This window comes from Triturus cristatus, chromosome 5_1 (genome assembly GCF_964204655.1).
Source record: "Triturus cristatus chromosome 5_1, aTriCri1.1, whole genome shotgun sequence".
In the NCBI taxonomy this organism is placed as follows: domain Eukaryota; kingdom Metazoa; phylum Chordata; class Amphibia; order Caudata; family Salamandridae; genus Triturus; species Triturus cristatus.
In genome coordinates, this window is record NC_140587.1 from 22937492 (window position 1) to 22959760 (window position 22269).

Sequence of the window (22269 nt, forward strand, 5' to 3'; positions counted from 1 at the left end):
CCAACGGGAAAGAGCACAGACAACTACGAGAACATATTTGAATCCTCGACATCGTTCCATCTGGATATAATCCATCTGGAGGACTTCAAAAGGGTGATCAGGAGGCTGAAATCCACCCTGCTCTACGGGAATGCTTTTACCTGGGTTAAACTGACAACAGATCATACAGGTACGAACTTTTTGTTTAGCTGCTGCTCGTAAATGTTTGTTGAACCAAATGTGTTGAATGCTGTCTAGCATAGCTTTTTCTCCTAGATGCGCTGGACTATGTACAGTGTTAATAATGACTTGAACCATTGAATCAGGAAGGAACCACACAGATTTTTCCTTCGTCATCCATCCTTGATCCGTTTGGATCCCTCCTAATTCAGTCCATTTCTTTATTTCGTCTGGTGTAGCATGTGTCTGTATGTCAATTACGTCAAGAGCGGGATCCTTAACCATCATGCAATATGTTGGTGTCGGGACTATTGTCTTTGTCATGTCGGATGTTCGAGTTTGAGCAGTCTGTTTAGCTGTTCTGTCAGCTAGATCATTGCCTTGAGAAATGATATCAGTAACTTTCGTATGAGCTTTACATTTCATAATTGATATTGCAGTGGGTAGATGTATTGCATCTAATAAGGCATGAATGAGGGGTCCGTGCTAAATGTGGGCACCGTGAGAAGGTAAATAACCTCTCTCTCGCCACAGCACGCCGAAGTCATGTACAACTCCGAATGCATAACGTGAATCAGTGTATATGTTGACTTTTTTATTTGTGGCTTGAATACAGGCTTGTGTCAGAGCGATGAGCTCTGCTGCTTGAGCTGACAAGGTATTTATGCAATTTGTTTCAACGATTTCAGTGTCTGTTGTGACTGCGTAAGCGGCCACTAGCTCTCCTGTACCTGTTCTCATACATGAACCATCTACATACAACGTCAGGTCTGGGTCTAACAATGGGACGTCTGTCAAATCTTGTCTGGGTTTCGTCGTGATAGTGATAACTTCAATACAATCATGTGCTAATGGGTCTGTTCCATTTACAGGTAACAGTGTGGCAGGATTCAATGTACTACAACGTCTGATTTCTATATGTGGCTGAAACAATGTTAATTCATAACCAGTGAGTCGTGCTATAGTCAAGTGTTGTGTTTGTGTGCGGTTCAAAAGAACCTCTACTGCATGTGGTACTTGTACTGTCAATGGATGTCCTAATACTATGGCATCGCTTTGTCTGATTGCTAAAGCTGTTGCTGCCACTGATTTCAGGCACGCAGGCAAAGCCTGAGCTACGGGATCTAATGTACTAGAAAAATAAGCACATGGTTAGTGTGATCCTGCTTGTTCCTGTGTGAGTACTGACAAGGCAGTACCTTCGCGTTCTGTAACGAAGAGTGTAAACTGTTTATTGTAACATGGTGTTGCTAAAACAGGTGCTTGGCATAAGGCTTTCTTTAGGCTTTCAAAAGCTTGTGTATGTTCCTGAGTCCAAGGGAGAACAGTCGATGTGGCTGCCTCCTGTGTTGTCAATTAAATGAGTGGTTTCGCTAGAAATGCATACTGAGGGATCCACTGCCTACAATATGAAGTGAGGCCTATGAAAGCCCGCGCCTCCTTTTGTGTCTTGGGTATTGGCATATTAGCAATTAGCTGGATGCGATCTGGTGTAAGCTGCCTTCCCTCCTTGGACAGCGAGTGACCAAGGTAAACAACTCGCCGGACACAGAATTGCAGCTTAGAAGGGGACACCTTGTGCCCCTTTTCGGCCAAAAATTGTAAAACCGTCAGTGGGGCTTTTTCACATTCAGGTTCGCTTCTAGCGGTGATCAGCAGATCATCGACATATTGAAGCAGGGCAGTGTTGACTGGCATGTGGATACTGTCGAGTTCTCGTTTCAGTGCTTGGCTATAGATGCTGGGGCTTTCGGTAAATCCTTGAGGTGCGCGTGTGAATTTGAAGCTACGTCCATTTAAACTAAATCCGAACAAGTATTGGCTTTCCGGATCTATCGGGACGCTGAAGAAGGCATTCTTGAGATCAATTACAGTAAAGAATGTTGCTTCGGAATCAATGGCTGTCAGTAATGAAGAAATGTCTGGGACTACGGGGTATTGTGGTACTATGCATTTATTTAATTCGCGCAGATCAATAACCAATCGATATACTGGCGGGGCTGTTGGATCGGTTCGTTTAAGAATCGGAATTATCGGTGAATTACATACATTGGAGTCAGTTTCCACAACCACTCCTTGGGTAATAAGCTCGTCAATGATTTGTAGTAAAGCCACTACAGCATCTGGGGGTAACTTGTATTGTCGCATTCGTGGAAGTACCACTCCTGCCTTTAGTGTGACTCGATATGGTGTAATGTTCATGCAACCAACATCTGTAGGGCCTTGTGCCCATAAATGTGTCGGTAAAGTCTGCAGTCGGTGATCCATGTCTCGGGACACGTAGTGCCCTTTGAAATCACGTAAAAACAATCTTACTCCTTCCGGAGAACAACATATAATAGCTCCTAGAGCTTTCAAAGTTGTTATGCCTAACAAGTTTTCTGGACATGATTTAGTAAGTAATAAATCTGTAGTTCGTGTCAAGGGACCGATCGTAAGTGGAAGAGGCTGTGTTACTTCGTTAATGATAGGTTTTCCTGAAAAGCCAAGGGAAATATTCTGTGAGCCTGAGAGGGGTGCCCCTGGAACTTCACTACGTTTTATTGTTGTTCGGCTTGCCCCTGTATCAAGTAAGAATTTTCTATCTTGACCTAACAGTTCACTGTGTACATAAGGTCCTTCTTGATCTACAGGGACCTCAATAAGGGGTAAGCCAACTTCCCTCTCTAGGCTGTTTCATGAGTATCGTTGATAATCAGGATAGTCATACTGTGCGGTCTGATACATCTGTCGAGTCGTTGTTTGTGTGGCAGCAATAGGCTGCGGTGGCGGAGCTGGCATAGACTGTTGCGGAGCTGGCATGGACTGTGCATGCTGCGGTGTTCCTTGTTGATTCTGATCCTGTCTAAGTGGTCTTGGTCTTTCTTTTGTGTTACCTATAGCGATATTATGTTTTAAAACTGGACAATCGTGTACATAATGGCCTGGCTGTTTACAATAGTTACATGTCCCTTTTACAGGACCTGTTGAAACACTGGACTGTGTTATACCCTTCTTATGACCGTCAGCTGGAACTGTCTGGGAAACTAGCATTTTCATTTTCGTGTCTTTCATGCGTCTATGTTCATGTTCTTGTTCTTCTCTAATTCTATTGTGATGGTACTGTAGCATTTGTAACATTTGTGATGGGGTGTTACCTTGCCAGGTACTCTCGAACGTCAATACTCTATTCTTAACTTGGGGCAAGGCATTTTCAACCAATTTTGTCACAAACAGATGTGGATACGACTCGCTACTTGCTTTTATTCCACTATTTATACCAAAACATTTCTCAAATCGGGAATAGAAATCACTAGTGTCTTCATCTGATTTTTGTTTACAGGCTGAGATTGCACCCCAGTCTTCCTTTTTCGTAGTTAATAAACGTGGCAGTACCTGTACTAGTAAACCTGGTAGTGCTTTGGTCTTGTCCCCGAGCCCTGAACCTGGACCTCGAGCTTTTTCTTCGTTCTCTAATCCTGTCCAATCTATCTTCTGGTCTCCCACCTCCCAATCCTTTTCCTTGAGTTTTTCGTAAATGCCCGCAGGCATTAATACCTTCAATATTGTCATAATGTCGGGGTAGGTATATTCTCCCATGAGTAACATATCTTTAATTTCACGGTGGAAACCTGCTGGGTCTTTGTCATGACTGGGTACCACTTTCTTCATTTCTAATAGTTCTATTTTTGATATGGGTGTGTATACAAACACACGTTTAAACTCATTGTCATCACCTTTTATCGGGTGCACTTCGCGTAAGGGATTCTGTCTATCCATGTAATACGTCGTTCTTTCCTTGATGGGCAGTGAGACATGTTCAGGACATACAAAAAGAATGTACTGCCTTCTAGATTCTAGTATTTCTCTAATTAACTTAGTACCGGAACCTCTCCATTTATTCGTGAGTAATTCAGTCAATATATCAGGTAAGGGGCCAGGATCGGAGTGTTGGCTTTTATATAATATAAGGAGTTGTTGAATCATATAGATACCAGCTAAACGCTGTTCATCTGGGGCGAGGTTCAAAAACGTATGTGCTAGTGTATCATCACCATATTTTCCAGGACTATCAACCCAGTGTACGGCTGACCTGGCTAATTCTTGTTCGTCCATAGAATCGAGTATATGATAACCCCTTCGTTCTCGGAGTAATTTGTCAGCGGCTTGGAATGAATGTTCGGGGGACCTTATATTTATTATAGGAGTTTGGAATTTTCTGTTATTATCTGGACGTATCGGACATATCGGATCAGTAAAGCATCTAATATTATGGCAAGATCTTCCTCTACCCACATAGGCCATGGTTTCTAACTGTCCTGTGGGCAGTTCTAATTCTTCCTCGTCCTCGGTTTGTTCAGGCTCGTCTACTGCTAATCTTTCTTCGTGTATTCGTTCTATTTCTTTGCGGATCTTTCGGCTCATAGCTACTATACATGATCGTTTATCATGTCTCCCCTCTGATATATTCTTACCCCATGTGGTAAGAATCTGCATTTCTTCCGGATTTACCCCTGGTTGATCTTGATTTCTGATCACACAGTTTATGAGGAAACGTAACAGTTCCCCCTGTATTTCCACCTTTTGGTACTCCATGGCTCTGTTAATACTCTCAGGGTCTCGCCCTGACTGAACAAAATGATATATATTTTCTAAATGCGCAGTCATTCCTGGTAGCTTCCCTAAGTATATTGCAGGTCGTCGGATACGTAATGATGCCAGCATCATTTCGTCCCCTTTTCCGGGCACAGGGTCATATCTACAGTCTATTAGAAGTTCCTTGAGCGTGTTGGGAGTTACTAGTTTGGGTGTACGTTGGTGGGCTAATTCTTGAAAGGAAAGTTTATTTGTTCTGGGTGGCGTAGAAAAAATGCTTGATGTACCTCCGGTAGCACCACCTGGGGTGCTGGATGTGAAAGGATTCGTTGAACGGGATATAGCAACCATAGGTGTGGATGCGGATGTAGAAACAGATGTGCTTGCCGGAACTTGTGTCGGAGTTTGCTGTTGCAGAGGTACAGACGAAGGAGGGTCTTGGCGTTGAACCCCCTCGGCAGACGGTCTATGTGGCGCAGCATTTGCATACTCGGGAGCTGCGTCGTCTAAATAAGAGGAAAGAAAAACATCTTCTGCGGATCTGGGATGCCCTTTGGGATGTACTTTTATCGGAAACAATGGGGGTGGCAAGTCTTTTGGTATCTCTGGAGTAGCCTTAGGTAACCCTTCGGCCAGAAGAGGATACATACCATTCACAAGGGCATTTCTTTGTCTGTCTATTTGTTCTGACTTTACTCGAGTACCTTCTTCAATTAATACACTTTCTCGAACTTTATTTGAATTCTCCTTACTTTTCTCTTCCTGTCTGAGCGCTTTTTCTGTGCGTCTATATGATTCTTTACGCCATAATTCAATGGCATCTTTCTGTGACTGTCTAGCTTTCTTTTTCCATAATTCTTCTTCTACTTTCATAATGCAATCTGCATCCCAGGTCCCAGCTGCGGGCCACCTCTGACTTTCTGGTAATTCCTTGGTGTAGTCTACCCATAGATCAAGAAATAATATGGCGTCTAGGCCATGTTTATGATACATGAAGTACCCTGGAGTGTCCCTAGGAGGAATGGGAACAGCTTCTTCGAGTACCCCTTTTCTGGTTTTGATCTGTCTTAATTTCGAAAAGAGCGGCATATTGAGAACTGATCTGATACCTAAATTTTGAACACGTTTAATACCATAAAACACAATAATGAACAGTCATTCACACCACAGTATACAGAACGTATTTAAAACATTTTAACATTTAACATTTAATGAATAAACAATGATGGTCATTTAGGGAACTAGTCACTAAACATAATACTTGGTACTAACCAGATAATTCTGAATTATATACTAGACATACTTGATATACTGCTAAACAGTACAGATACACTGCTGAAACAGTGCAGACCGGATTTGTGTACCCAAACCCGTCTTGACCGGCACAACCTATGTGCACGTCAGAACGCCTCCCCGATAATGGTACTCACCGGGTAGCTCGGAACGGAAGGCCTCGGAACTGAACTGAACTTGAACCGGACTGGACTCGACTCGAAACTTCGGAAACTTCGGAAACTGGTGGGCCTCTGTATACCTCGGATCTTGCTCTCTCAGCTAGGCTCTGGTCGGGATACTTTGCACTTCTCACCGCCTCGTCTGGGTGTTGATCGCAGCCTCAGTTACCCCCGCTCGGCAGGAGGGAGATACAGGAAATCCTGTGGGTACGCGTTGTTGTCCGTCCAGCTGTGACAGGAGACCGGGCCTGCAACGCACCGCCGGCGCGTGAGATGAGAAAGTGTCCCTGTTCGGGCGCCATTTATGTGGTAAATAATTTAATTACCGGAACTTAATTTGAATGCGGAAAATCTATAACAATAGCTCAGTAAAATAAGAGGCAGAATCCGTGGTATTAGAGGTTCGGAACGGGCTTTATTCCAAGATCAATTTAAATTGAGGAGCTCCATATTCCATCACCACGAAGGTTCAGGAAGTGAAGACGCCACTTTATTGACAAGTAATCATTTTTATACAATAGGCATTACAGTGAAGCAAATGCAGGAGGCGTAACAATTGATAGTAAAGATAAAACATACATGCGTAGCAAAAGTGGGTGTAACTGGGTGTAACTAAAGAACGTCATCAGGTATGATGTCATAATAGGGTGGTTCTATGAAAGAATTTCGCAATGTCAGCAGAAATACTTGGCAGAAATGCGCGCGCAGCAGCATGACGTGTGATTGACGTGCAACTAGGGGGCGAAGGGGACTTGACATTTAGCTCTACATGTGGCGACAGAAGTCTGGAGGGTCAAGTCAACCTAATCCCAAATCATATCTAACATCCTATGTTTAAAGAACTGTGTTATCCAAAAAGAGAGGTCTTCTTAGAGTAGAATCTTATTCTATACTGACTATACTGACTGCTAGTGCGTGTACAAGCGTCTAAGTGTCTACACTAGATGCGGGGGCAGAAATCTTCCATAGTAACAGGGCTATGAATTACTTGCATAATGACAGAGAAGCCGGGCCTTTTGCTCGGTAGCTGGAAGAATGTTTACTTAAACTACTAGACAGGAATGCATTGGGTAGGGAGCGGAGCAGATAATCTCGAAGGTGAAATACAGTTTTTGGCAGGCAACAGGCTGATGTCAGGCACCGTTAGCCGGGCAGGGAGTAGGACAAAGTTCATGGATACAGATGCGAGCTCGGACTGGAGCTTTCAGAGGCAGAAGGCAGGAAAAAGGCTTGATGGCAGAATCAGGGCCTACTTGCCTGGACTGTAAAATGGCATAAGTGAACCATATAAAGCCGGTGGCCTTTCGTACTTAGGAATGGAATATCCGGCCCATTCATGGCGGATCTGAAAGAGGACATGTTGACGGTGGACGCACATGTGTTTGCGTCTTCATAAATGGAACTGGAGGGAACATACATGTACTTGTGATTTATACATGAAACCGTTGGGGTCCAAGATAGGGGACATAACTGATCATAAAAATCCATATTTCCACAGATTCTGCCCAGGCCGACAGCTCTTCCAGTAAAATAATGGCATAGTGTTTAGATTCGACATCGACGAGAGCTATCATTCTGTCATTTTTAGGATCATTTCTCTTGCCACGTTTATAGACAGGGTGGATGATAGCGCCTTTCCAGTACTCCGGGATGTAGTGGTTAAGCCTGCAATATGAAAACAGGGGAGGCAAAATTTCTGACCACAAGTCTGCATCTCATTTAAACAGGGCCTGAGGAAGTAACTTAGGACCAGGAGCTCCTTCTGACCTAGCTTTACTAATTGTGCGATCAATATTATTTCTGAACGCTTCTGGTACCATCGAAATCTTGATCGTAGGATCTTCGCACTTATCCTTTCCATCAATTATTGTTACTTCCAAAACGTGATTAACTAAGTTGATACTACCGGTCTTACCTATGCGTTTGACTTCAGAGGATGGTGACTCGAATTCAGTTGATAGAAAGGGGCTAGAATAACCGTCCCTGCTTGTATCTTTGCTAAAATGATTTGTTAAATACAGAGTCCATTCTTCTTCACTTATACTTGCGCTACCGTGGCCACTTCCTCCTAATGGACCCCTGTTCACTAGATTCCAAAATATCTTTGTGTTGGATGAACCTACTTCAGCCATAATTGATCGGACGCTGTTTGTTTGTCCCTGTGTATGGATGACTTGAAAGCTTTTTGAGCTTGCTTGTAGTTGTTATAGAGCATTGTATTTTCTGGGCTTTTCCTAGCCAGGCGTAGAGCCCCGTTTCTTCTTTGAGATTTTAACTTTTGTTATCCCTAATGAAATGCGAGTGTTGTGTTATGTGTTGCCAGATACGACTCGCGGACGGAAATTTGTTAATCAATCGATTTACGAAAGCTTCCCAGCCATCAATAACATCATCTTTTTCATTCAATAAACATAGAAAAGATCTACATTTTTCCGTTATTGAGGGGACAGCGCTGGACGTCCATTTGATTCTCCTTAAGGTCTCTGAGTGGCAGCCTGATAGCGTGTGTGCAATTACCTGATGACAGGGAATGTTGAACGATAGAGTTATTGTTCGAGGTCGGTGGTCAATCTTCCCTTGCGTGGTGATGCAATAGCTCTTGATCAAGGGGAGCATTTAGCTGCTACCTAATGTGAAGTCCAGAAATTAGTGGGTTCTACCATTAGATCTTGTCCAAGCAGGGGGGGTGTCCATAGTGAAGCGCTCATTTAATACGATGTAACCCACTCTACTAAGCTGAAGGACAGTATATTCGCCCAATTTCAAGGGTCTGTGTCCTGCGGGTATTGATTGTGAGGTAAGATGCGGGGAACCACTGGAAAAGCGATCCCAAGGTCCTCAAACAAATTTTGAAAAAGTTTTGTTTTAAAATCTCCAGAAATTAAACAGGGTATACTACCGTAGTCACATTAATATATTGCAAAAATTTCGATGAGATGTCACAGTTTGTATTTTTTCTCAGTTGTACACAGAGAGATGCAAATGTTGAGCAGTAGTAACTGGCTGTCTGAAGTGGAACTTCCAGCCACAATATGGGTAACCCAGTCTTCTTCAGATTTTAGCTGTTAAATGCATGGGGACAGTTTAGTAGTAACGTGAATCGAAAGGCCAGCATGCAGTCTGCCGTATTTACACATTCTTGTAGCGGGAGACATGAATTCCAGGTAGCCTTCAATAGGGATGCTATTTGCTGACCAGGTTTCCTGGAGAAGTATAATGTAATAGTTTTTTTTATAAATTCTAGTGTGTCTTATGATTGGGTTTCCGTAAAAAATCCATTGATGTTCCAGGAACATATTGTTACTCTGTGATCAGTGTTGTTTCAATCGTTCTGACTCCAGGATAGGGCTGCTGGCAGTCATGACCAGTCTGCTCTTTGTGTGACTTGCTGGTAAACTCTTTGCTCAATTTTACCAACTGGAGAGTGGGTTCTCGCTGACTTTAGTACAGAAAAGGGAAGAGAATTTGTACTGGAAGCTTGAGCCTGGGTGGTTGCGAGTGTTGACGGGTAATGGGGAACGCAAGGCGTTGTTATAATAATTCCCCAGTTTTTGAATTGGTCGACTTTTGATTGAACCAGCTCCCTTATGGCAGAGGGTGCTACTGTAATTAGGGTTGGTTCTGCTTGGTCTCAATGCTGTCGGTAGCTAAGTTGTACACTTCCCCTGCGGTTAGGGACTCAATTGATTTAAAGTTTGCTTCTGATGTCTGTTGAAGAATAAATATGGGGAGCAAGAGGGGCGCTTTCTCACTAAGGTGGTTAGTTGTTTATGAGAAGGGAACTGTTGTGCACAAGGGCGCCAAGGATGGTTGCCTGGGTGGAGTTGTCGAGGGCAGACCATCGGAGCCTTTGCTGAAGTTGGCTGCATAATGCAAGCCTGATCTGCTGTTTCCCGCTGGAGATAGGGGAGGGGCTCTACTGGCAGCGCATGGCTTTTGGGGAGTCCTGATGATCGAGGCCGGCGTGTTAGCAATTCCTGGCTCCTCAGTGGTTTGTGATTGACTTTTTCCAGGTGTTTCTTGGTAAATTGGATGCGGTGAGTGCCTTGAAATATGAAGCGTCTCTGCTGCTAATAAACAATTCGGTTTTAAAAATGCTTTTTGAGGCGTTAAAGTCTGAGCTGCTGATAACAAACTGCTAAAGACGCTGGGCGCTATGAGCGAACCCCGTGCTATAACAGATTTGTTTTTTGAGAAATTACTACTGATTTATTTTTGGTTTTGGCTATGTGTCTATTACGAGATTTCCGGAGTCTTTTTTTTCCCCGTTTGGACAGCCAATGGGTGTGTTGTTGGTGTGGTGCTACGTCGGTGGTTGCAATAGAATCAACTATCGCCATGATTGATGGAGAGGGGGCTTGTGTTCGATCGGTCGTGAGGGTCAGACTCCAAGCCCTCGCCCAAAAAGGGTGCCTGGGGCAGAGGGTCAGAGTGCCCAGATGTTGGTAGCTTTATAATTTCTGTTAATACTGACGTGAGAAATTGAGGTATTGAATATAGAGACTCAATGATGGTAGAACAGCAACATACTGATTGGACTTATTGAACTTGAGATTGATCCTCGCTTTGGCTTTGGAGCGAAAACAGAGTTCCTGAAATAATCCCTCAATGTCACCTTTTTTAACGAGGATGCTGCAATTACTGAAGGTCCCGGTGTTGGTTCCTCAGGAGTAGAGCTTTACTGGTGTTTGCCTGCGCCCCGTGTTGCTTGTTGGGCAAGGGTGCCTTGGGAGAACAGGGATTGGATTGGAGATTGCTGGGGTTGTAGCTCATACCCAGTAACTGAGCCAGATTGTGGTTTTGCTGATGTTCCTGATGGAGTTAGGACCATTGCTGCAGCGTCCAAGGATGTGTGGGCTGCCCTCGTCTTTGGAAGATTTAGCTGGAACTTTCCTGACTTTCCCGGATCTCATAGCTGGGAATTATTGCTGATTGAAGAGGGAGGTTTAAATAGCAAGTGAGGGCACACCGAGGGGTGCCACAAAACATAACCAGATTGACTCAGACTAACCAGGCCATCGCCGCAGCGCACTGGCCCAACACTCTGCGGCAGAGTCAATTTTGAATCAATCGGGAGCAATGGGGAGCGGCAGTAGGCAGTCTGAGGTGGGATGGAGGGAGGCTTGGGGGGAGAGAGAGAGAGCACGGGAGAATCAGAGCCCTCCTCCCCTGCTAAGCTGACATGGAATGCTAACCCCAGATTCGAGGTGCTGGAGCTCCGGGTGGGTGAGTGAACTGCTCCTCGGGCTGCTGTGATGGCGAGGCAATGGTGAGGTGAACTGCAGTGGGTGGCGGGAGCGAGTGAGGGGAAGTGGCAACCAGGGCACACGAGACGGGGTTACAGGCTGCACCTGACCCAATTGGGCTGCCTCCGCAATCCCGCCAACAGTGGCCGCGCTTGCCACACTTGCTGCTTGCCACAGAGGCACCGGCAGGGGTTCCTACAATGGAACTCAGTCGTTGAAGATTGCCGCGGCTCCTCCCGCACAAGCAAGAAAAGTCTTCGGGTTACTGCTCGCCGCTTGCTGCTTGCTAGCTGACCCGGAAGACAGGCAGGTTGACAATCATGACAGTTTAAGTTTAGACATAAAGTCTACCTTTACGCCTGAAGTCTTACCTTGTACATGAAACCTACGTTTAGACCTTAAGTATAAGTTTAGACAAAAAGTCAAACTTAGACCAAAAGTCTAACTTTACCACTTAGCGGCCGATTACGATGTAGTTAGGAAGGGTTCCGGATGACATTAGGTATTGCTGAATCCAACTGGGAACTCTTGTTTACTACAGAATTGCACAGTTTTCCCAACAACCAAATACGATGCCAGGAAACCATATGGGCAGTCTGAATAACAATCGCTGGGTCAGTCCGATTCTTTTTGGAACCGAATCCTACAGCTCAATGAGCACTGTTTCCGGACAAGCGATTACGATGACCGATTCGGACAGCCATTTGGATTTGGTTTGCCTGAGACAAAACAGCTGTCGGAATCAGTCTTTGGGGGCCCATAGAGGGCCCCCTTCACCTGAAGGCATCCCAATGTTGCCCATGGGGGTACCCAAAGAATCCCTCTTCCAAACAATGCACAATGTGGCAGGCACCATGGAGTGCACGCCACAGGGTGCAAGGTTTTCCCCAACCATCCCTTTTGTCAATGGGAGCCTGTGTTCGCATTCAGAACACAGGCTCTTATGGAAGTCAATGCGAGTCCGACCGAATGATGATGAGAAACATCATAATCAGTCCTCCAGACTCACAGGGCCAGATTAATTTGCAAACTATTCTGGAACTGATTTGTTCAGGACAGTTTCCAAACAACATTGTAATTGGGCCCTTAGTAGTAAACTTAGCTTTGTGAATATCGGAAAGTAGTAAAGCTAGACTTTTGGTCTAAGTTAGATTTTAGGTCTAAACAATGGGCCTGTTTCACTAAGGTAAACTGAGGCAGAAGTCTAACTTTTCAACTTTCAGTATTCACAGAGGGCATGTACGAGTGGTAGAGTTGGACCTTTGTCTCAGTTTAACTTAAGTTTTGGTCTTAAGCCTAACTGAGACCAAAACTTAAGTTATAATTGAGACAATAGTCAAACTTCACTAATTGTAAATGCCCTTTGTGAATATCAAAAGTTGTAAAGTTACACTTTCTTCTCAGTTTACCTTTGTGTATCGGGCCCTTGGACTTCAGGTGCAAAGTTAGACTTCAGGTGCAAAGTTAGTCATCAGGTGTAAAGTTAGACTTCAGGTGTAAAGTTAGTCTTCAGGTGCAAAGTTAGTCGTCAGGTGTAAAGTTGGACTTTAGGTCTAAACTTAGACTACAGGTCGAAATGTTGACTTTTGGTCTAACTTTACCTTTTCAAAATGGGCCCTGATGTATTTATAACTAGGAAGATTGGTCTGGTGCAATAATTGTCCATTCCTCAATCACATGGGAGTTCATCAGTTTTTTCCAACTTGCAGACAAACCTTTTGGTTACAGAGGTCATGGTTTGTCCAATTGAAATGAAATCATTTAGAGTCCATTTGGCAACAAAAGATTTGGGAGAAATTATTGGTTAACATTTTACCAGAGTGCAAAACATGCGCCAACAGAGGGTTCGACGTCAGACGGTGGGAGCCCTGCATCCCTGCATGGACACAGGCTGAATTTAAGTGCCCATAAACTCAACATTTTGAAGAAATCAGACACCTAATCTCCATGGCAAATACTAGTCCAAAAGCATGTCCCTAAATCAAATATTACCATTGGATTCTCTACAAAGGTAAAACCATTTTGGAATCTTAGCACTGTGAGATTTGAATATCCTTTATATGGACATCAATCATTCATTCATTCATTCATTCATTCATTCACTCATTCACTCACTCATTTTTCATTTGGGTCTGGAAGGCATTTAGGAGTCCTAAAGTTAGGACTCCTAACTTCTGTGAATACCGAAATGAGTAAGTGCCATTGTATCTATAAGTATCCGGATGCATTGTACTCTGCGCTCGGACTCTCCTGATCCGAGGCTGTTGGGAACCATTCCCAAACCGATTCAGTCGGGAAGATTTCCGAACTGCATCGGAATCGGGCCCTTAGTCTGGTAGGTTGCCCAAAACAGCTTTGGGGGTGCAGTCGCAGGTCAGACCGGGCGCTGCACCGCCAAAATGGGAATCAGGCCCTGAGTCTGCACACTCCAGTTAAAAACAAGTAAGGGAATGTGTTGGACACTGAAGGGATGACATTTACTATTTCCACTCCAAAGTAAACTATTCTGAAGAAAGTGTAAAACACTAAAAGGGTGATATCTACTACTCCCACTCCAACCTATAACAATTTGGAGAAAGTTTTGGTCACTTAAAAGAAGCACTAACCAAAACTATGTTTAAACATGTTTAAATATTAACATATCAACCAATAATTCCCTATTAATAATTATTACTTTTTTTAATGTATTTAGTACGGTGAGGGAACGGTGACCATACCTGGGTTACCAGCGCTTCTGAATATCGCTAAAAGTTTAAACTGTAATGCCTGATTGTTTTTAATATGTACTAGGGCTCTGTTTTGGCATACTGTCTAATTGCTTTTATTGCTACTAGATCCTGTCTGGCACCTAGGCTTTTTTCAGCCTTCCTCTCCCGACTCAGTGGTTTTGTCGGTGAGCGGTCTAGATCCTGATCAGCTGCTGCACAGCAGGACTGTTGGTAGGGCGGAGGGGGATGTGAGCATTTGAGCAGGCTGGAGATGACACGCAGCGGGTGCACCGATAGTACGCCAAAGGCGTGCCTAAAGCTAGCACGTCTGCGCCCGGCCGTGCCCGACCGACTCTATGGAGGAACTTCGGGAACTAAATGGTATGCTCCACACGCCAGCCCTTCCTGTAGCGCTAGAAGAGAGTTTTTAACTGCTAATCTGCCAGTCGGAAATGGGGAGCCAGAGAGCAGTGATACTCAAGCTCGGAGGGTGAAGGATGCAGGGTCGGGTGATTCCTCTGGATTGAGGGCCGTAGTGTTGAACACTCGGTCCCTCCAGAAACAGAATTTGGAAATGTTTATGCTGCTCCAAGAGGAAGAGCCAGATATCCTTGCAATAACGGAAACGTGGCTAGAGGATGCCTCAGGTCCCGATATAGTGGCCTCCCTCCTCCCAGATTATGATGTCTCTACAAACAATGGACAGGGCAAGAAAAGAGGGGGGAGTGGCAGTGTTCAGCTGCAGGTCCCTGACCCCAGAAAGGATAGTAGCAGAGAGCGAAGCAGAGGTCATGGGGATAAAAATAGGGCTAAATCATCTTGCCTGATCATTCTAGTAGTATACCACCCACCTCGGTCCACCCCTCCATTCAATGATCTGCTCACCAAAGTGGTTAGCGATTTGTGTTCCAGAGATCAACAGATCCTAGTGGTGGGGGACTTTAACTACCACTCGGACCAGGCACCGAAAGAGCCCTCGACCAGCAGGTTTGGAGAGGTGATGGCCATGCTGAGGCTGAAACAAACTGTGGAGATCCCTACTCATGAGAAGGGCCATACTCTAGACCTCATCATGATTACGCTGCCCGCTGCACAACTAATAGAGTGTAGACCAGGTAGTTGGAAAGATCACCATCTGATCAGTTTCTTGATCCCTTTGCCCAGTCAGCATAGGAGGATGGTACGAAATTGGCATTAAATAGAGGAAGCCAGTTTGAGGGAGGCATTGTATGAGACAACGTGCCCAGGGAGACATATGGTGGATCTGGAATGTGAGAGGCTCACAAGCTGGCTGAGGAAAGCCATTGGTAAGGTTGCCCCTGCATGGAGGAAAAGGGTAACAAACAGAGTTAAGGGTGCCTCATGGCGTACAGAGGAATTAAGAGGAAATAGACTAATCCTACGCCAGTGAGAGAGGCAATGGCAGAAGTCATACGATCTGGAAGCCCAGGAGGAATATAATGCAAAGCTATCCCTTTATAAAACAGCCATCATTGCAAATAAATCAGAGTACTATGAGTTGAAGATCAAGGAGGCCAAGGATACTCGGAAGGAGATCTTTATTGTGTTGAGAGAAATGAGTCAAAAGAATGAACAGAAGTCGGTTCCCAATTTGGCTCACTGGAATATGATTAACAACAGTTAAGGATATCCTAATGGATACAGGCAACACCCACATAAGCCCATGCCCTTTGTTAGTGGAGGAACCACCAGACTTTCAGGTTGGTAAGTTCTCAGTTTTTCCAACATTAGATCCAGACTGCCTAGCACATATCATGTCCAAAGTGAAATCAGGGTCTCCAGATGACCCCTGCACACCCAAGGTGTTCAAACTGATTCTCCCAGTGATGGTGTCGGAGCTGTTGTTCTTGCTAAACCTGCCCCTGGTAACTGGGAAGGTTCCTCTCAACTTTAAGGAAGCCATGGTGACTCCGTTGCTGAAGAAAGCAGGTGCAGATATCAACAATTTGAAGAACTATCAGCAAATATCTAGACTTACCTTCTTGGCTAAGGTAGTAGACTGGCATGCGCTTAGAATGCTCTCATACTTTTTGAAGGGACATCAGTTGCTCCTTGTGTGGCAAGAGGGCTTCAGGGGCCACAACAGTACAAGCTAGTGATTCTCTCGGGCTGGACGAGCTGAGGTTCGCAGCTGATAAAAAGAAATCATTGGGGTTGAATCTATTGGGTCTTACAGCCACCTTCAACATGGTGAACCATGCTCAGCTGCTGACCCGCATACAGGGGCTGGTAATCACTGGCACCGTGTATCGGTGGATTGCCTCCTTCCTGAAGGATCGGTCACAAAAGGTCCAACTGGGGAATGTGTGTCCAGGAAAGGTGCTTTGCAGGGTGGTGTCCAGCAGGGCTCTCCGCTGTCCCCCCTGCTCTTTAACATCTATCTTCAGCCGCTAGTGGAAGCATTAGCAAAATTGGAATGCCAAGTGTTCAATTACACTGACGATACACAACAAATTTTGCGGATCGACAATTCCACACAGGCACAGTCTAACGTACAGAACGTTCTTTTGTTTACTATGAATTGGATGACTACCAACTGAAAGTAAATCCTGATAAGACTGAGGTACTAGCTATTGCCACAGGGAGCAACCCCTGGTCCAATTCTTTTTGACCAAAGAGCTAGGCACCACTCCAATACCGGTGCCAGTTGTGAAGAGCTTAGGTATTAGGTTGGACACCAGGCTAAAGCAGAATAACCAGGTGACCGCTGTGGTAGGGAATTGTGTGGGCCTTATGAGGTAACTCCCGAAACTTGTACCCCTCCTGTCATTCTCCACCATGCACACCGTAGTATCGGCACTAATTGCGTTACGGCTGGACTACGGTAATGAACTATATATTGGCTACCTGAAACATTATCTGGGAAGTTTGAAGTGGTCATGAACGATGCAGCGAAACTGCTTTTTCAAACTCCCTAGAATATCACCTGCCACACCATTGCTGCAACAACTACAGTGGCTCCCAATCAAGCAGAGGGCTGGGTTTAAGGGTCTGTGTATTGCACACAAAGCCGTGCATGGAACGGCACCTGATTACATCAAGGACCGTGTAAGGAGTTATGTGCCAGGACGAGGCCTCTGATCATCTGAGGCAGGCTCATTGTCCTGCCCACAGTTTGACAAAGTCACCATGGGGGGCCAAACTTTTTCAGTTGTGATTCCCCAGCTTTGGACAAGCTGCCGGAGAGTCTGCACAGGTAAGTCACTCTACTTCCAATTAGGAGGAAACTAAAGACCTTCTTGTTTATACAGGCTTATGGACAAGCTACGCCCTGATTGACCGGGCATTGGGAAGGGTAACCTTAGTTTTGATTTATGTTCCCTGTGATTTTTGCGCTATATAAATGGCAATTAACATAGCATAACAATTCCTAAACTATGAATTTTTAATCATAATCTAAATTAATGATCATAAAATGAAAGGAATATATCAAATCAATGTAAAAAATTATATCATTATATTTTTTTCACAAATATTATTGATATTGATTTTTTATTACTAGCAATTGATATGACTTTATCTTAATGAATTTTTTTCTTATTTTTTATTTTATATATATATCTATATATCTATATATAAATATAAAATTCACTTAAAAAACCATAGGTTTCACACATGTTATAGTTAGCTGGGCATTTCCCTCATAAAAAACCAATGAAATTCCCCCGTTATAGTTAGTGCAGGCAACTATAACTCACGCGACCGCAATCGGCTGCTGATGACGTCAGATATTACATCACTGTATTTAGACACTTATTTACCCATGTCTTCTTCCATTCATCTTTAGCTATACATATATTTCATTATTTTTTTTTCAGAAAGACACATATGTCATCAGTGATGTAATATCTGACGTCATCAGCAGCAGATTGCGGTCGCGTGAGTTATAGTTGCCTGCACTAACTATAACGGGGGAATTTCATTGGTTTTTTACGAGGGAAATGCCCAGCTAACTATAACATGTGAGAAACCTATGGTTTTTTAAGTGAATTTGCAAGGTTTTTTAAATGCTAATTCCTAACTATAACGTGTGTGAAACCTATGTTTTTTTCAATTAATTTGTACGGTTTTAGAAATGCTAAGTTATGTATTTATTAATATATTTTTTTAAACAAAACTTTTTCACGGCGCGCGCGCGGTGGACACACGGTGCGCTTCGCGCACCGCACACCCACTTTACGCAGTTCGTGCCGTGCACATATGGTGCGCTTCGCGCACCGTGCGCGCACAGTGGGCACGCGGGTCGCTTTGCGCACCTCGCGCACACTTTACGCAGTTCGTGCCGTGCGCGCGCGGTGGGCACGGAGCGCTTGGCCCCCAAGGGCCAAATACATTATTTTTTTCGAAAAATCGCGGAGTGCCCGTACGTTGTGCGAACTTCGCAGAATTTTTTCCGTTTAGGTGGTGTGCGCAGGGTGCGCGCACTCGGCGATTTTTCGAAAAAAAAAAAAATACATTTTTTGCCCTTGGGGGTCCTTCTGGGACCACCTGACCACGGCTAGGGGGTCAGGACCTGTCCATCCTGCCCCCTTCTCATGTTTTCCCCCTTTGTTTTTCACCCCCTCAGAGTGCGAGAGACAAAATGGCGGCCGACACTTCCTGGTTTCGACCGATTCGAATGTTTACTAAGATCTAACAACCAATTAGAATTGCGCTCGCACACGGCAAGGTGCGCGCACCCAGCGCACACGCTGCACGCGTACAGATATATATATTGATTTAAATGCTATTTTCTCTGGAAATACTGAGCAGATTTACACCAAACCTGCAAAAGGCACTTCATGGACCATATGGCTACCTCTCTGCCAAATTTCACGTAATTCTGTTCAGCCGTTCGGGCTGTAGGTGCGACTAAAGTCCCTATGGAAAAATCCATGGGGAAAACGCGTTTTGGGACCCCCCCTTTTTCTCGGCCCCCGCTTGACGAATCACCCCGAGACTTTCAGGGTAGGAGCGGAGCGGAGCGCCCCATTAGTTTTGAAAATTTCGCGAGGATTCGTCAATCGGCGCCAAAGTTATTCAAAATAGAATTTTGAGATTTCCTATGGAAACTCGGTCCTAACTATAACTATCTACTGGCGATAATAGATAATATATATATATATATATATTATCTACTGGCAGTCGCCAGTAGATAGTTATAGTTAGGACCGTGTTTCCATAGGAAATCTGCAACATTCTATTTGGAATAACTTTGGCGCCGGTAGACGAATCCTCGCAAAATTTTCAAAATAGGTGGGGCGCTCCGCTCCGCTCCTACCCTGAAAGTCGCGGGGGGATTCGTCAAGCGGGGGATGAGAAAAAAGGGGGGTCCCAAAACGCGTTTTCCCCATGCAATTTCCCATAGGGACCTTTAGTCCAAGGTACAGCCCGAACGGCTGAACAGAATTACTTGAAATTTGGCAGAGAGGTAGTCCTCAGGTCAGGGATGTGCCTTTTGTAGGTCTGGTGTCAATCTTTTCAGTAGTTCCTGAGAAAATTAAAAGTAAAATCATATATATATGTGGGTGGATCCTAACCACACATCTCATCCTGAGATCTGATTGGCTGTCAGCACTTCATCCAAGAAGTGCTGGCAGCCATCTTGGGACCAATATACATGATAGCACCTCATTAAAAAGCATTGCAGTTAATAGAAGGTTTTAAGACTTTAGTTACATTATAAATCATTTGTTGATGGTACCATACTCATTTTAGGAATTGTGGTATGTTCTGAGGTGATTTCACCATGTGAAAAAGCATTCTGCTGGGATATCATGATTGAGAGAAAAATATTTTGTCATGCTTTTCCCACAGAGGTTTGGAAGGTGATCTATAAGCTAAACTGAGAGCTTATTTTCTGTAAATTCACATTATCTTTCTCAGTCATGTGAGAATGAAGTCTGACATTCTCAGTAAAACATGTACATCCATCAAGGGCAGAGACTGTCAGTTGATTCCTTTGTGTTCTATTGCAGCTTCCCAGAGTGTTCCAAAGAACAACTAGAGCGCTAACAGTCCTACTTATGATAAACGTATGGCACACCTGAAGCCATCTTGCTTGGATTAAAGTGGTAACTCTTAAAACATTTAATTTAAAAAGGAACAAAATGAGGGGGTTCATTTTTCCATAAAAAGTATGATTAGTGCTGCAGAAAGAAAAATTAGGGCACATTTTGAGTGACTTCTCAAATCCTCTTCTATTTCATTAAAAAATTCTGACATGCAGACTGAAACATGCACTTTCAATACCAGCAGCAGTTTTCCCTGGTGAGCAGTAGCTTTACTACAGTGATCTAATGAGCAAAAAGAGTGCTAACATTCTGAATTTATGTCAAAGGTGTGACACATCTGAATGCCTTCTTGATGGAATCAAAGTAAAAAACTGAAAGTATTTCCTACTTAGGAGACTGCAGTAAATGAGGAAATTAGGAAACTTCATAACAAATAAGTCTCCCAAGATGGCCACCAGAGGCAAAAGAGCCAAAATGTAGCCCAAATATCACCCAGATGTAGCCCAAGTATAGCCCAATGACAGAATGTCCCAAAATGTTCTTAACAACAACTAGAGCGCTTACTGTCTTCATTATGACAAAAGTATGGCACAGCTGAAGCCATCTTGATTGGAATAAACTGGTAAAACTTAAAACATTTAATTTAAAAAGGAACACAATGAGGGGGTTCATTTTGGCATAGAAATGATGATTAATGCTGAAGAAAGAAAATGAGGGCACATTTTGAGTGACTTCTCAAATCCTCTTCTATTTCATTAAAAAATTCTGACATGCAGACTGAAACATGCACTTTTAATACCAGGAGCAGACTTCCATGGTGAACAGTAGTTTTACTACAGTGATCTAATTAGCAACTAGAGGGCTAACATTCAGAATTGATGGCAAATGTGTGACATATCTGAATACCTTCATGATGGAATCAAAGTATAAAACTGAAAGCATTTCCTACTGAGGAGACTGCAGTACATGAGGAAATTAGGAAACTTCATAACAAATACATCTCCCAAGATGGCCACCGGAGACAAAAGAGCCCAAATGTAGCCCAAAATCACCCAGATGTAGCCCAAATATAGCCCAATGACAGAAGTGTGCAAAACACTTATTATTTTGTGTTTTTGCAGTGTTATATAGTGCAGACTTGTCAGGTATTGGAGTGCTTTACATGAGCATTGGTTACATCACACAAGAACAAATTCATTTTGGTTGTAGACATGGGGAGACTAAGTGATTTGACCAGAATCACAGAATGTCGAGATGAAGCAGAAACTCCAACCTGGTTCCCCAGTTGCAAAGTCTGCAGTTCTGGAAGTAACACCACATCCTCTCCCCTAAGTGCAACATTTAATCAAGTGGTCAACTGGATAAAAAAACATAAAGATAACAAATAATTTAAAAGTGCTTTGTCGCTATTTGAAAACTCAGAAAATATGTCCTTATTTTAGTCTTTTAGAGCACTAACCATCATTTTGATGCCAATAAGACCCTCTCATATATGTAATTTCTAAAGGAAATGCTCTAGGTATTACAGTTTTGATTACATCAAGATGACGTCAGGCGTCCCACACTTTTGTAATAAATTTAGAATGTTAGCAATCTAGTTGTTCATTAGGATACTGTTGAGAGGCAGAGGCCAGGGGCACGGACTCTGAAAATTGAAGGCAGGTAGGAGGGTGCAAAGGCAACAATTTAACCACATTGAGCAGGCAGGAAGGGCCGTGGCAGCACAACAGACTATGGAGGGCAGTGGAAAGGGGGACAGGGGCAAAAAACCAACAATACGGGACTTGCAAGAGAGGCTGTGGCAATGTAATAGACCATTGCGGGCAGAAGGAAGAGGCAATGGTAGTACAACCATACATGCCAACAGACCCGATTCAGCCAGGAAACATCCAATGTTTTTAAGCTTAAATGGGGTTTATTTGATCTGTCTCCTGTCTACAATCTCCTCTTTTTCAATGTAACTCAAAGGGGAAAACCAATACCCCAGTTTGTTTTCAAAATCTCCCTCTTACCAAGTTCAAAATGTTCGCAAGTATGGTACATTGGATCATGGAAGGAAATGGGGTAGGGACATGGACTTGGATAACAGAGGACAGGAGGGACATGGAGAGGT